The 6074-nt window shown below is 41.6% G+C and overlaps 1 pseudogene; it reads left to right on the forward strand.

The window, feature by feature from the left end:
* The first annotated feature begins 3167 nt into the window (after positions 1-3167).
* Positions 3168-4183, forward strand: LOC147800734 (uncharacterized; annotated as a pseudogene).
* The last annotated feature ends 1891 nt before the right edge of the window (positions 4184-6074 follow it).

Below are 6074 nucleotides of genomic sequence, written 5' to 3' on the forward strand. Positions count from 1 at the left end.
CCGGGGAGGCTGTTTGCTGGTGGGACGCAACTTCCGGTAGGTGGCGTCGTCAAGATTTCCGGACTTGTTAAGGGCGAGAAGCTGGGCCGTGATCTTCCTGCACAGCCTGTCGGTGGGATCCTTAGCCAATTTCCGTGTTAAAATTCTGTTTTATTTCAACAGGGTAGCCTTGTCAGTTAAAAACTGCTATCATTAAGGGCCCTGATAAAACTTAGAAATACATATAGAAATGGATTTAAAACAATGTAAAACAGATTAAGTTAATAAAAGAGAAAAAAATAGGAACTGAATAGCAGTCGAACAACACAGGATTTCTATATGAAGTTAGGTAAAATACCAAAGATTATAGAATTAACAGGTAATAGAATAATAAAATAAACATAAAACATAGGCCTATAATTAAAAAACCAGAAAAGAATGACAATAAAATAAATTTTGAACAAAACTTCAGTTAATGATGATGTTAAAATAAACAATGTTAACACATCACACACAGTTAATGGAAAATGAAGTAAAATATAAAAGCAAGAGAAATATATATATAATGTGTTATAATAAAGGTAGTTACACAAGGTTTGATAGCTGTAATCTACAACTTAAAGTTGTGTGATAGTTATTAAATTACTATAAAAGGTATATGTAAAGGTTAAGGTTAAATGTTAAATAAAAGTTAAAGGAGACTTTTGAATCTAGAGAGGGACTCCGCCTGCCTTTTGAGAGGTATTAAACTTGCTCCACCCCAAGGCCTTAGCCCTCAGAATGTGCATTTGCCTGCATTAGTTTTAGGGTGATAAGGCATGCATAGTGAGCCATTTGACAGAGAACAGGTGCCAAATGATTCGAAGCTTTCTAACACACTTGAACACTTCGCTAAGTCTCTCAATATTGCTGTTAGAACAACTTGACCCACAACGCTGCAGACGTACTCGAACAAGGGCAAGACCACGCCACAACTAAGCATTTTAAAGGGGGGTAAGGTTTGACAGAACGTCGAAGAAAACCAATTTTGTTTGAGATTTTCTTAATTAACAACAAAATTGATATGTTCTGACCATGATAGCGACTCGTCCAGCATGACCCCCTTATGTTTAAAACTACTGACACGCTCAATAGCTTCTCTGTTTAATAAGGTGATTTGAATGTCTTCAACGTGAGTTAAGCGATGACGGGTGCCAAAAACCATTAACTTTGTTTTGCTGACATTCAAGGTGAGCTTATGTTCAAGAAGTATTTACTCATTATGTATTATGTGAAGTACATCCCGACAATAAAAGGAATGAAGCTTTCATCCAATCGACGGAGCTTCCGTGGTGACCCCTGAGATGTGTCATGAACTATTAAGCCGTGGGTCATAGCTAACCTAAGATTTTGTAGAGTCGTCAAGAATATTCAGGTCAGGGAACCAAACTGGTGCGGCCGTACTTCTCGAGCGATTTCATCGCTTCGAAATTTTGCCGAAAGTGTTTACTTCCTTCGAAACTTGTGGCACACTGTAGCGTCTGTCAATGGCGTAGCCACGGGGGGGGTAGCACCAAGAAAAAACCAAAGATGTCGCCTTTTCCTTCCCCAACGAAAGAGTTAAAATTATACTTTGAAAATTAGCAATAATAACACGCTTCTGCACGTGAGATTTTGGTTCATGTAGCTCGTTATGTGCCAATGCCACCCAGCCTCCCGCAAGTGAAAGCCTATAGCTCGCTCATATGTACTCTCTGGGCGTGTTCGCGAGAATCACAAACAGACATCAAACGGTGGTCAAGCCGAGTAGAGCACAGCCGAGGATGTCAGTCGGTGTAATCATTTGGCTCACCATTCATGACGCACTGCCCGTGACCTTTTTGTCCATACACCGCATCTATTACAGAGAATGAGAATGGAAATTCGTCATGAAAACTGACAGCGAATGTTAGCTGCCGGAGGGCCATCCAGATTTGAAATCTTTTGCACCCGTCACTGATGGTGAATCTCAAGATGTTGTCCAGGGTGCCCAGGATCAAGTGTCAGTCAATTCGAGCACGTCAAGAGCGGTCTCAGACAGAGCTGAACTGTCAGAAGTCGTACCTGCCTATCCAAAATCACTCCACACAACGTAACTCAGGTTGCTGTTGAAAAGAGGTTTATAAATCGCCTACAGTTGCTACCATATGCTGAAAAGCAGCGACGAGGGTACCCCCCCCAATAGTTCTGCTACCTGTATACCGACCAACAATATAATTTTTTGGCACTACCCTACAATTTTCCGCGGCAAGTTTTTGAAGACAGTTTTCTGTCCTGAAAAACACCTCTAAGCAACCTTTTTCATGTCAAAATCGTGGGAGGTCGTAGATCCAGGGGGATGTGCCCCCCCGCACACACCCATTTTGACCATGGTGGATTGGCATTGAATCGTTCTCCCAACTGCAACATTTTGGCGGCAAAAAACGGATTGTGAAGACTTTTTCGGACTCCCCAACAACCAAATGTATTGAATGGCGCTCCAAAAGGGAGAACGGTTTAAAAAGCCATACGCCTCTTTGATGTAAGGTTCAGCAGGAGTAGAATAAGCATCATCCCCTTGTGTCATATGGTGCCAGCCCCCCCCCTGCTTTTCAAATTTCCATAGCCAGTCAAGTCACTCGCCCCACAATACTTTATCCCTCTATTTCCACGCTCAATCATTTTACACCACTGCAGGGTCAAAACGCTTTTTTAACGTTTGCCCATCAACCACAACTTTTGAAAAGAATTACTTCTGGTGCCCCCCTTACTGTGTAAGGAGCAGTCCGGGTGCCTGGTTGTGCATTAAATGTACAGTACATTGTACCTTGTCTGTACAGGGTCAATTCGCGCAGTCGGAGTTCACAGGTATGGAACAGTTAACACATCTTATCTAATGAGCCAGTTTTTAGTTTCCGAATTGATATGAATATGAAATAAATTGAAAAATGGGGGACTGTCACGGGTCAGAAGGGGTTTGAAAATTCACAGCGAACGTTGAAAGATGTTAAACAAGTTCAAAGAAATAACACTGTAGGAACATGATACAAATTCATTACACCTTGATACTAAGTTTCTAATGGAGGGTTAACATTGGAACAAAACTAAATGGAATACAGTTCCCCTGGGGACAAGGTTGAAAGATAATGGGCCAATGCAAAATTCATCAGATAGAAATTACATGAGCTATAATGTATACCAACAGACATTGTGGGCGTTGTTCTTTACACAGAGAACGTAAAAACGTAAGTATGCAGTGAACGTGTGGAGCGAGTGTTTGTTTACTCAGCTGGCTGTACGCACACTTCGACTATCCCCTCCGTTGTGCCATGAACTATATTTTTATGAATCACTGACCGTGATAATGCCTGCCTGAAAGCCGGGACTGACTGATCAATTTATGATTTTCGTCTTCTACATGTATTGTGATTCGTGTTCCCTTCTTATACAGAGGGGCTTTCACGATTTTAGAGAGGCAAGGCTCACCAAGGGTACTGTAACGTTGAACACCGTACACAAATCAAATATTCAAGGCAACGCAAAAAAGAGTTCTAATCTGGAGCACGTACGCCAACTTAAGGTCTCTCTCCACCCGCGTACTTATATATGAGAGCGCTATCGCAGCTTCAAGATTCCCTGGTCTTCTTTGAATACGTTATCGGGTTTCAATGAGAAACTCGATTTCTTTCCCGACATAGAAACTGAGTCCAGTTTCAACATGGAAGAAGATGTACGAGCGACGTACTGTACCCCGGCTGATAAGTCATGCATTCTCGGCAAAGAGGTACCCGGCGCCTCCTTGGGCGGTAGACTAGAGATGCTTCCTAAGGGACACATTCACGTCTTTCTGGTGCGCCACCCTTTCAAATCAATCATGTCTAATGAGAAATCACACTCACATTTCCCACCCGATATAACGTTTCTCATAATTAAGCCTAACGAGTTCAAGGCAATGTCGGATACGACTACGTCATAACAATGTCCAGCTAACAGAAGCATGTAGTGCTAGATGCCGACGACCGTTGGCCAACCCCGCCAAAACCTTGCATCTGCTTTGCGAGGCCATCGGGTTGCCGTTCAGTCAGCAGCTACTTTGCCGGGAGCAAGTCAAAGAGGAAACCCCCTCCAATTGGCTGATGCCAAAGTTCATGTGGCGCAACGGCGTGGCGACTTGATTGTGGCTAGGGGGGCCACATCACAGGAACAAAATGTACTTTTCATGCTAATGCTTTTTACTGATGGGGGGGGGGTAGGTTCCCGGGGCCCCTCCCTCGGACGGCAGTATTATTGTGTGAAAATCAGGACTTGGGTACATTTTCTAAATCTTTGATCTGATCGGCACCCTCTTAAGAGTGCCGATCGGAGAGTGTCTTTCTTTGTCACAGAGCCTGAAAGACATAAGGCCACACGGCGAGCATCCTTAACCCTCGAGTGTCCACCTTTTTAGAAGAATTATTTCCATTAGATAGCCTCCTTAGAAAACCTTATGTCGGGACTTTTTTTATTGTGTTCTTCAAATAAAAATGGTAGGAAAATTACTTGGAGATGGTTTTAAAAAAGGAAAAACGATTTTATGACGCCACCTCCAGCATTATCGTATCTAAGCGTACCCCGTTGGTTCGTGCCAGTGTGTTCCCACATCATCTAATTACATTGTGAACACTTACCTGCACCGTCAGCAGATTGTTTCTATTAGTCGGGCTGGCTTTGAATTTAAACAACGACATCTAGATAAAGTTAACAAAAAACAAACAAACAGATTTTACGACCTATGACAGTAGCATCATGCAAGGAAACTGATTTACAGGCCCGGTCCCAAAGGTGATTTTTTAAGAGGCAAATGCCACGCAAAAATAACTGCAAATCTTCACACCATTGACGTTATTTTGTTCCTATTCAAGGGTTCTGGGCATCATGTCATCAATTAAGGGATCATCTTCAGGCTGCAGTGTTCGGACGTCTTTTGTTGTCGGTTCAACAACATGGCATAATACATGTACTATCAAAACACCGCTACACTATTAAAACTGATTGAGTTGTGCTGCAATGTACGTGTTTCTCTAAAATCTATTTTTTACAGAGAATCTTTGTAACAGACGCACTAGTGTGACTTCACAGTGATTTTTTGGAGTTACAACAGAGCCTCGTAACAAGCTTTGTAAATGTACAATTTTCCTCTGCAACATGAATTAACATAAATTTAGATATTGACCTTGGTGCTCAAAATCATTTTCATAAAGCTGGTTTTGCCATATTTCTCATGTTTCCTGTTATTGTTTTTGGGGATACAGAGTTTTAATAGTCATCTTGAAAAAAAAAACAAGGACAGCTAAAACAAATATGTCGTTAACGTGTCAACCTGCCAACTGTGACTAAAGTTGAAGGAAAAATCGATGCACAATATAATGAAGCTGCGTGCCATTATAGATAAGTCTAGTAGCAACTGTGGTCATACTGCGTCTATCAAGTGCAGCGAGGAAATATGCCTCAACACATCAAATAAAAAGCAAACGTGTCAATGTTATGACCAACGAAAAAGCGTAGGTATCTCCCTCAACCTTGTAAGCAGTCTTCCTCAACCTCATCTAGCCTACGTGGCTTCCACAGCGGAAAACAACGTCTTTGTAAATTCACAAATAAAAATCTGTTCACGTATGAGCCTACGTATATAAACATGAAATTTCATAAGAATTGACATAAGATTATATGTAAATGTACAGGGAAATATTTAACAGTGAACAATGGATACACTGCAAAGCAAGCCTTGACTGGTTCTGGTACTTAGCCATTATCGTGAAATGCACTTTTAATTCACAAACCCCAACCGCCATACCCAACACTGACTGCATCTTCCAATGAGAATTCTGATCGCCACATTTTACCAAAATAATACCCCGATCGACATACTTAAGAGAACACAGGTAACCTTGATAATATGTTGATAAGCCTATGTATTTGTGTATTGCCCTGGGTTGATTTTGAGCTAATTATAAGCAACATACGCTGTCTGTTGTTGCTATGGCCAAATCGATTCCTGGCACTTATAAACGTAGACCGATGTTGACGTTGAGGGCTTTTGTAACAGTATTTGTTGCCTG

The sequence above is a fragment of the Acanthaster planci genome, linkage group LG01 (genome assembly GCF_054643075.1).
Source record: "Acanthaster planci isolate LZ-2023a linkage group LG01, COTS_SCS, whole genome shotgun sequence".
NCBI classification, from domain to species: domain Eukaryota; kingdom Metazoa; phylum Echinodermata; class Asteroidea; order Valvatida; family Acanthasteridae; genus Acanthaster; species Acanthaster planci.